The sequence below is a fragment of the Heloderma suspectum genome, chromosome 6, assembly GCF_057233095.1.
Source record: "Heloderma suspectum isolate Gila_16-S chromosome 6, 16-S_ref, whole genome shotgun sequence".
Taxonomy (NCBI): domain Eukaryota; kingdom Metazoa; phylum Chordata; class Lepidosauria; order Squamata; family Helodermatidae; genus Heloderma; species Heloderma suspectum.
In genome coordinates, this window is record NC_139463.1 from 118,870,445 (window position 1) to 118,881,397 (window position 10,953).

Consider the following 10,953-nt stretch of genomic DNA (forward strand, 5'->3'; position numbering starts at 1 on the left):
GTTTCTCAGTGATGTAGTCATTTATAGCTGGTCTCTGCTCACAGAGTCTCTGAAGCATATGCAATGTGCTGTTCCAGCGTGTGCACACATCCAAAATGAATTTGTGTTCTGGAAGGCCATGGCTACGTTGGATGGCGCCGACTGCCTCCATTACTGAGCAGGACTGCCTGAAGTGGGTGCAAATGGATTGGGCCACCTTAAGTAGCTTGCCTATTTTAGGAGAGGCGTTGCTCAATCCAGAACGCATCACAAGGTTCAAACAGTGCACAACGCACGGAACATGGTTTAGCCGTGCGATGCGGGCTGCTTTTAGGTAGTTTGAGGCATTGTCTGTTGCTACACAGCCCACTGTTAGACTTAAGGGGGCCAACCAGGACTGAACAACACCACTGATGCTGCTGCTGATGTTTTCCGCTGTGTGTGTCCCTGAGAGCATTGTGAGGGACAATGTCGCTGTTCTACGACTCAATCAGCTGCTCGCACTGATGGGTACCCAGTGCGCGGTGACACACAGATAAGACTTTGTTTTGTTACTTGTCCATGTGTCACTCGTTAAATGTACACTTCCTCCAACTGCACACTTCAAATCCTGTTGGAGCACCCGTCTGATTGCAGAAGCCATTCCAGGCTGGAATGGCTATGCCACTAATGTAGTGATGAGAGGGGACATCCCACCGAGGGCAGATGCTCTTAATGAAGGTCAAAAAGTCTTCATCTTCCACCAGGGAGAAGGGAAGCATACGTGCTGCAATGGCCACTGTCAGGTGGTGGGTCCACATTCGTGCCTGGGTGCTGTCAGAGGGTAATTTCTGTGTCAGCGTGAGGCATTTCTCCAGTGACACCTGCCTCTTAGCGAAGCTGCCTTCTGTGCCCTTCCCACCCAGACCACTTTGCATGAGGTCTTTGGAAGATGAGGCAAAGGTGGTACTGTTCTTTTTGGATGGTTGTGGCTTCCCGTTGCTATCTTTGGGCACAAGAAGCGGATGATGCACCTCCATGTGTTGCCTCATGGCAGACGTGCCCACTCGTGGACAGCCCCCTTCTTTTCCTAGCCGCACACGGCTTCTACAAATATCGCACATCACGACATAGCAGTTGTTCTCTGCATATTTGAAGAAGCGCCACACATAGGAGCTCACCCTGCCACCACCATTTCTTCTTTGGGGAATGGGGGTTTCGGTTCCAGATGAAGTGGCATCTGGAGCTGCATGTTTCCACTCATCTGTGGATGGTGTTGTTGATGGTGTTGTTGATGGTGCTGACCAGTGCTTGGCAGGGGACGTTTGTTCCTGAGGTTTGGGATTGCTCCCTCAGAACCCAGAAGGCTGGAAGTGGAGAACAGAGTCAGACCCAGTCTCAGCAGGGACATCATTGATATAGAAGAGCTCCTCATTATCTTTGCTGTCCGGATCACTGATGACTCTAAGTCCTCCGGCCTTTTTTTTCAAAATCACATGAGCCGCCGCCCACGAGGTGATTATCAGCAGGCAGCTGTGGGCCTCACCCAGTATCAAACCCTGCTGTAAGAAGCCATGAGGGCAGAGATGAAGAAGTCAGTTAATATGACTAAAGTGTCTGAAGTCCTGCAAGGTGCCACTGAAGCCCCCAGAGCATACTTGGAGAGTCTTTTAAATGCCTATCGCCAGTATACCCCCCTCGACCCAGAGGGGTCGAAGACGTGGAAGAGGAAAAGAAGAATACCTGGCAGAGGCGGAGGATGCTTGAGAAAGAGCCAGTGTGCCCAGTGCAGACAAGATGGACATTAGTGGCGTGAATGCCCAAATAAAATGAATCAAAAACACAAAGGGGAGAACCAAAGAGGCCAGAATGGGTGAGAGAAGATACAGCTTAGTTAGCAACCAAACTGGCAAAAGCAGGGGTCTATAAAAATGTATAAAGAAGCCCCCTTCATTAAAATGGCTAAAGCCAAATGTCTTAAATAAGACAGACCGGGCCCCCTTAATCTCGGCCCCATGAGGCCCCTGGTCACTGCCACTGTGAGGGGCCATGACATTGACTTCATGATTGACACTGGAGCAGCATCAAGAGCAAGCGAATGTTAGCCTTAAACAAGTAGTCCAAACACTGGGCAAAGTTCTTCAAGCCCAGCGTCGCTTTGTTTTAGAAAACAGGCCCCCAATTCCCATCACAGAAGTTCATCCTTTCCAACCAGGAGATGAAGTATGGGTTAAAGAATGGAAAAATGACCTTTTAACTCCAAGGTGGAGAGGACCCAAAATTGTCATACTTTCCACCCCCAGAGCTCTGAAAGTAGCTGGGGTTAAACCCTGGATACATTGGACACAAGTCAAGAAAGCAAAGGGGGGAGTAGACTGTAGCTAAAAATACCTAAAAAATCATTCTGAAAAAGCAGTAAGAAGACTCAGGCTAGACCTTACTGTGGGCACACAGGGAGACTGTCCACCCTGCATACGGTCAGACCTGCAACTGGAGAGAATTGAAGAAGGGGAATAGACCCTACTGCAGCTAGCCAGGTGAATAGCTGCCCGAAGTATGGTCAGATCCCAAAGAAAACCAAACATAAATGTTGTAGTGTTAGTACTGTTGCATTGTGTTTCCTTAATAATGTGTACTTAAGGGGGGGTCTGCCCCTAGAGAGGGAAATCTGTGCCAGCAATTCGCTGATAATTAATTACTGGCTTCATCTAGCTAACATCACTGAGGTAAAGCATTTTTGTTTGCCAAGAGATATACCTGCAAACAGGTTTTTTATCTTTTCCTCCTCCATCATTTAAGCTGTGAAGTACACCAGACGCTTTGTTGTTTTAATTGGACTGATAATAGTAATGCTGTAGATGTTCAGATCACTAATCTGCATAATATAGTGGCTGACATAACAATTTGTTGTTGTTGTTCAGTCGTTCAGTCGTGTCCGACTCTTCGTGACCCCATGGACCACAGCACGCCAGGCCTTCCTGTCCTGCGCTCTCTCCCGGAGCGTGCTCAAGTTCATATTCATTGCATCCGTGATGCTATCTAGCCATCTCATCCTCTGCCGTCCCCTTCTCCTTTTGCCTTCAGTCTTTCCCAGCATCAGGGTCTTTTCCAGGGAGATTTCTCTTCACGTTAGGTGGCCAAAATAGTTGAGCTTCAGCTTCAGTTTCTGTCCTTCCAATGAGCACTCAGGTTTGATTTCCTTTAGGATGGACTGATTTGACCTCCTTGCAGTCCAGGGGACTCGTAAGAGTCTTCTCCAGCACCGCAGTTCGAAAGCATCAATTCTTCGGCGCTCAGCCTTCCTTATAGTCCAGCTCTCACAGCCATAGATTACTACTGGGAAAACCATAGCTTTGATTAGACGGACCTTTGTCGGCAAGGTGATGTCTCTGCTTCTTACTATGCTGTCTAGGTTTGCCATAGCTTTCCTCCCAAGGAGAAAGCATCTTTTAATTTCATGGCTACAGTCACCATCTGCCATGATCTTGGAGCCCAAGAAAGTAAAATCTGTCACTGCTTCCATTTCTTCCCCTTCTATATGCCAGGAAGTGATGGGGCCAGATGCCATGATCTTCGTTTTCTTAATGTTGAGTTTCAAACCAGCTTTTGCACTCTCCTCTTTCACCCTCAACAAGAGGCTCTTGAGATCCTCTTTGCTTTCTGCCATTAGGGTGGTATCGTCTGCATATCAGAGGTTGTTGATAATTGTCCCAGCAATCTTAATTCCGACCTCTGATTCATCCAACCCGGCATTTCTCATGATGTACTCTGCATATAAGTTAAATAAGCAGGGTGACTATATGCAGCCTTGTCGTACTCCTTTCCCAATTTTGAACCTCTCAGTTGTTCCATGTCAGGTTCTTACTGTTGCTTCTTGATCCTCGTACAGGTTTCTCAGGAGACAGATAAGGTGGTCTGGTACTCCCATCACTTTCAGAATTTGCCACAATTTGTTTTGATCCACACAATCAAAGGCTTTAGTGTAGTCAATGAAGCAGAAATAGACATTTTTCAGGAATTCTCTTGCTTTCTCCATGATCCAGCGAATGTTGACGATTTGATCTCTATTTCCTCTGCCTCTTCGAAACCCAGCTTGTACTTCCAGTAGTTCTCGGTTCGCAGACTGCTGAAGCCTAGCTTGTAGGATTTTGAGCATCACCTTGCTGGCATGTGAAATGAGCGCAATTGTGCGGTAGTTTGAACACTCTTTGGCATTGCCCTTCTTTGGAATTGGAATGTAAACTGACCTTTTCCAGTCTTGCGGCCATTGTTGAGTGTTCCAAATTTGATGGCATATTGAATGCAGCACTTTAACAGCATCATCTTTTAGGATTTTAAATAGCTCGGCTGGAATACTGTCATCTCCGCTAGCTTTGTTGTTACTAATGCTTCCTAAGGCCCACTTGACTTCACTCTCGAGGATGTCCGGCTCAAGTTCAGTGACCGCACTATCATGGCTATCAGGGACATTAAGATCTTTCCTGTATAGTTCTTCTGTGTATTCTTTCCACCTCTTCTTAATCTCATCTGCTTCTGTTAGGTCCCTGCCCTATTTGTCCTTTATCATGCCCGTCTTTGCACAAAACAAGACATAACAATGGGACAAAACAATTGGCTAAATTAGTTAACCTCCTGGCTCCCAAATTTCAGCTGGCTCAAGGAATTGTTCATCCTAATTCTACCAGTGTTGTTCTTAAAAATACTGTTATGCCTTTGCATTCTTTGTCTTATGCGCTGTTTAACCATTCTGTTTTATGTCTCAGCTAATAAAACTGCTGCCCTCCACGCTCTAATAGCCCAACAGAAGGTCAAGTGATATGTCTGCTATAAAAAGTTTTGTATTGTGCTTTGAAGAGTATAATGAGCATTCGCTTATCAGAAATGCTATAATTGTAATAAAATTATGCATTTAAGGGGGGAATGTAGTGGCCATATCGGGGGTCAGACTAAAGAGACTAAATAAGTCTCTGACTCAGATTTCTGCAACATTTTAAAAACCATCCTCAGAAATGTAATTGCTTAATCAATTCACATCGCAGCTCTAGTTAAAAGAGATCAAGGCCAGACAAGATAGCAAACTATGATGAATGGCTTTGGAAACAAAGCAAGCACAAAACACTGAAGTGTTTTCCCACCGAAAAGGTGTATCGTTTGAGAAAGTATTGCAGTTCTTTTCAAGACTTGGGGTTTTCTTTAGTACTGGAGCACCAAGTAACATTTAAATAATATGAAATATGTTCACAGCAATGAATATGAATGAATGTAAAACAGTCGTGTATGTTTTGTTGTGTTGAAGAAGAAGATCCCTGCCCCAAATGGTCCCCTCCAAAGGTTTTGGACTTCAAGTCCCATCAGGCCCAGCCGGCATGACCAATGGTCAATAATGCTGGGAGTTGTAGCCCAAAACATCTGGAAGGCTGCAGGTTGCAGAAGGCTAATGTAGGGACTATTCAAAGATATTTATTTGTATCCAGATATTCACAAGCACCTGTGGTGACAGAGTCTTACCAGATTCATCCTTTGGAATGAGGTTTATAGATTCATAGATTCATAGAATAGTAGGGTTGGAAGGGGCCTACAAGGCCATCGAGTCCAACCCCCTGCTCAATGCAGGAATCCAAGTCAGAGCATCCCTGACAAATGGCTGTCCATCCTCGTCTTGAAGGCCTCCAGTGTGGGAGAGCCCACCACCTCCCCAGGTAATTGGTTCCATTGTCGTATTGCTCTTACAGTCAGGAAGTTTTTCCTGATGTTCAGCCGGAATCTGGCTTCCTGTCACTTGAGCCCATTATCCCGTGTCCTGCACTCTGGGATGATCAAGAAGAGATCCTGGCCTTCTTCTCTGTGACAACCTTTCAAGTACTTGAAGAGTGCTATCATATCTCCCCTCAGTCTTCTCTTCACAAGGCTAAACAGGCCCAGTTCTTTCAGTCTCTCCTCATAGGGCTTTGTTTCCAGTCCCCTGATCATCTTTGTTGCCCTCCTCTGAACCCTCTCCAGTTTGTCTGCATCCTTCTTAAAGTGGGGTGCCCAGAACTGGACACAGTACTCCAGATGAGACCTAACCAGTGCTGAGTAGAGGGGAACTAGTACTTCCCGGGATTTGGAAGTGATGCTTCTATTAATGCAGCCCAAAATAGCATTTGCCTTTTTTGCAGCCACATCGCATTGTTGGCTCATATTCAGCTTGTGATCGACAACAATTCCAAGATCCTTCTCGCTTGTAGTGTGGTTGAGCCACGTATCCCCCATCTTGTAACTGTGCATTTGGTTTCTTTTTCCTAGGTGCAGAACTTGGCATTTGTCCCTAAATGTCATTCTGTTGTTTTCTGCCCAGTGCTCCAGTCTATCCAGATCACTTTGAATTTTGTTTCTGTCTTCCAAAGTATTAGCTATCCCGCCCAATTTGGTGTCATCTGCAAATTTGATCAGCATTCCCTGCACCTCCACCTCCAAGTCATTAATAAAAATGTTGAAGAGCACTGGGCCCAGGACTGAGCCCTGCGGTACCCCACTCGTTACCTCTCCCCAGTTTGAGAAGGTCCCATTGAGAAGCACTCTTTGAGTCCAATTCTGTAGCCAACTGTGGATCCACCGGACCGTTGTTTCATCATCTAGCCCACTTTGAGCTAGTTTGCTCCTCAGGATATCATGGGGCACTTTGTCGAAAGCTTTGCTGAAGTCGAGGTATATGATGTCTACAGCATTCCCACAGTCTACAAGGGAGGTTACTTGATCAAAAAATGAGATCAGATTTGTCTGGCAGGACTTGTTTTTGACAAATCCATGTTGGCTTCGAGTAATCACAGCATTGTTGTCAAGGTCCTTCCAGATGGATTGCTTTATATCTGCTCCAGAATTTTCCCAGGGATTGTTGTCAGGCTGACTGGTCTGTAGTTCCCAGGTTCCTCCTTTTTACCCTTTTTGAAGATAGGGACAACGTTAGCCCTCCTCCAGTCATCTGGCACTTCCCCCGTCCTCCATGATTTCTCAAAGAGAATAGACAGTGGTTCTGAGAGTTCTTCTGCCAGTTCCTTTATGACTCTAGGATGCAGTTAATCGAGCCCTGGAGATTTGAACTCATTCAAAGTAATATCTTGACTTTAATCCCTCCACTGCAGAGTCTCCTTGGGAACATCTTCATCCGCTTTGGGTTTGGAGACACTGCCCTTCCACTCACCATCCAAGAACTTTCTTCCTCTTTCTCTGGAGTTGTGGCCGGCTTTCTGTAGCGGAAATTGGTGGTGTGTGCTGCTTACGGGTGCAGGGTGGACTGGGGCTGGGGCTGCTGTCACTGCTGGTCACACCTTGGGCTTCCTCCCCTTCCAGCTCATTATTAAAATACTGCTGAAATGCAACCTCAGCGGTGTATGTTCTCGCCGGGCGTCCACGCCTCTTTTGAGTGCTGGATTGACCACGGGTTCCTCTTTTCTCCATGTTCATATCTCTGGGCAGAAGGAGACATAAATGCATGTGGAAAAGCTGAAATCATGTGAACAGCCTACAATCGCAGATATAGTACAGTGTAGAAATAGTTACCCACCAGTCCAGCCATTCAATGCTAACTAAATAGGGGCATATTGTACAGCACACTAGGCTGAAAAGCCCAGGATGGAGGATTTGGTCCATCCATGCCCAGGAGGATGGGGGATGGAATCCTTGCCTTGCAGACTAGCAATGGCTGCTGCCTGGAGCATGGCTTCTCGCCAACCCAGGCCAGGCCAGGCCAGACCAGGCCAGGCCAGTCCCCCCCCTCCACCCGCCCCAGAAAGAAATACATAGGCAGGCACATGGGTTAATCCTGGAAAGCCCAGGAGGATGGGGGATGGAATCCTTGCCTCGCAGACTAGCAATAGCAATGGCTGCTGGAGCATGCCTCCCCCCCCTCCCAGGCCAGTCCCCCCAACCCAACCCACTCAGAAATACATAGGCAGGCACATGGGTTAATCCTGGAAAGCCCAGGAGAATGGGGGATGGAATCCTTGCCTCGCAGACTAGCAATAGCAATGGCAGCTGGAGCATGCCTTTCCCCCCCTCCCAGGCCAATCCCCCCAACCCAACCCACTCAGAAATATATAGTCAGGCACATGGATTAATCCTGGAAAGCCCAGGAGGATGGGGGATGGAGTCCTTGCAGGATGCCTTCCCACCCAGTTCATTGAGAGAGGGACGGGGGAGGGCAACCCTGTTAATTCTGCTTGATCTCTCATTGGCTTTGGATACCATTGACCATGATATCCTCCTGCATTGGCTTGATGGGATGGGAATTGGAGGCGCTGCACTACAGTGTTTCCAGTCCTACCTACGGGGCTGATTTCAGAAAGTAACATTGGGTGACTATTTCTCGTCCCGTTGGCAATTGAGCTATGGGGTGCTGCAGGGTACCATCCTGTCCCCAATGTTGTTTAACATCTATATGAAGCCACTGGGAGTGGTCATCAGGGGATTTGAAGCTAAATGCCATCAGTATGCTGATGACATGCAGCTCATCTCCCTGTGACATCTGAATCAGGAGAGGCTGTGCAAGTTCTGAATCAGTGCCTAGACTCAGTAATGGGATGGATGAGTGCCAGTTAACTCAATCCAAATCCTGGCAAGTTGGGTGAGTGAGTGAGTGAGTGAGTGAGTGGGTCCTGAGTCCGGGAGTCGTCCCGTCATACTCCAAGTAAGGTTTGTTGTTGTTGTTTATTCGTTCAGTCATTTCCGACTCTTCGTAACTTCATGGACCAGCCCACGCCAGAGCTTCCTGTCAGCCGTCGCCACCCCCAGCTCCCCCAAGGTCGAGTCCGTCACCTCCAAAATATCATCCATCCATCTTGCCCTTGGAAGGCCCCTCTTCCTTTTGCCTTCCACTTGCCCTAGCATCAGCATCTTCTCCAGGGTATCCTGTCTTCTCATGATGTGGCCAAAGGACTTCAGTTTTGCCCTTCATATCATTCCCTCAAGTGAGCACTCTGGCTTTCTTTCCTGGAGTATGGACTGGTTTGATCTTCTTGCAGTCCAAGGCACTCTCAGAATTTTCCTCCAACACCACAGTTCAAAAGCTTCTATCTTTAGGGATGTCAGAGAATGCCGCCATGGATTCCAGTGAGGCTGGATTCTTTAGAATCCGCCCCCGCGGAATCCATGGTGGAATGGCCTTCTGCCCCTCGCCACCCCACGGAAACCCCTTGGGACGGAACTTACCTGGGGCAGATGTGGCGGTGGCGGCTCTGGCGCTTGCTCTGGCAGCAGTGGCTCCAGCTGGTCTCCCAGCCGGCCACAGCCAGGCTGCTGCAGCCGCCATTTGTGTTCTTGCAGCTGTGATAGGCTACGTAAGTATTTACGTAGCCTATCACAGTAAAGGCAGACACGCAAATGGCGTAGCGGACACCATTTGCATGGCTGCCTTTACCGTGATAGGCTATGTAAACACTTACATAGCCTATCACGGAAAAGAGCAGGGGCACTAATAGCATAGTGGCTGCCATTTGCACCTCTGTTCTTTGCTGTGATTGGCTATATAAACACTTACATAGCCTATCATGGCTGCTTGCAAGGAGTGCATCAACATAATCCGCTAAAAGTAAGTCACTTTCTTACATCCCTAATGCAGAACACCCTTCCGTTTATTTCTTCTTCCTGAGGATTTATATACTACAAAATTCCCAGCACACATCTTCTTTCTCCCACATTCCTCCACATTCAGAAGCCACACACTCCCACAGGGACCTGTACAGAAGTTAATTGTATCTGCATAAGTAATTCACAGCCAAAGGGAAGCTAAAATTAAGGATGGACGAAAGTCCCTTACCTGGTCCCGCAGCTTGCTTCGCAGTGGGGGGGAGGCGCTTCAGTTCTCCCCCCAAAGTTCATGGCGGGGGGGAGGCACCCCACCTCACCCAGCCGAAATTCGGGCCGGGGGGGAGGCGCCCCATCCCTCGCCGCTGAAATTCAGGCCGAGGGGGAGTGCTCCATCTCCCCGGCTGTGAAATGAGCAAGCTCAAAGAAAGATGATGGAAGACAGGCAGGCATTTGGGGTGGGTTAGGGTATTTTAGAAAATGTTTTTATTGTAGAATTTTATTGTTTTAAACTGTTTTATTGTACGTTGTACATCGCCCAGACTGGCTGGGTGACCAGCCAGATGGGCAATTAATAAATTTAATAATAAATAAATAAATGAAAGACTCAGATACAGGAAGAAGGAGGGGGGAAAGGAAGTGAGTGAGGAAAGGGAGTCATTGTGATCCTGCATTTAAAATGGAAGCAGAAAGCCCCATTTTAAATGGAGGGTTTTCAGCTGGTGTAGAGATGCCATTTTAAGGTCAGTTAAAAGTCTGTTGCAGACAATTAAAGTCTGCTTGTGTGGTGGATGAGAGGAGGGCTGGTGGCTGAAGAGGGAGAGAGAGCTCACAGTGGGAAAAGAGAAAGCTAGTCTCTTGGAGAACTCTTCTAGAGGAACACTTGGAAGCTTTAGCCAGGAGCTGTGGAGAGCAGGAGGACATGCTGTGAGGTTGGTGGTGGTTGATAGCAGAGACCAACAAAGGAAGGAGTCAGTCTGAGGTCTGATAAAAGGGGTCCTTAGGAAGAGTTCTTGAAACTCAATTAATCCAAGAAGCCAGAGGGAACAGGAAGACCTGGAGGCAAAGGAAGACTGCTCTATAGCTTCTCTTCTCGGTTGTGTGGGGTTGGTCAGGTGGTGTTTCAGGGAATCTGATCTGAGGGAAATCAAAGCAACTGACAGTTTATTAGCATGGAAGAATCTCGTATGATGCATGGTAACTGAGGACATTTAGCCTAAGTACAGGAAAACAAGCTTAACCTATGATTCCAGAGGAGGCATATTATTACCATATGAAAATAATTATCTCTATAAACATGAACGATCAGAGAGCCTTGTGGCAGGGAGTTTCATAGTTCCAAATATCAAAATTTTAAAAGGGCAACAGTGGCAGGAAAACCTGGAGAGATTCCTCCACATATGGTGGGATAAGGCATGTGACTATCCCTTGGCA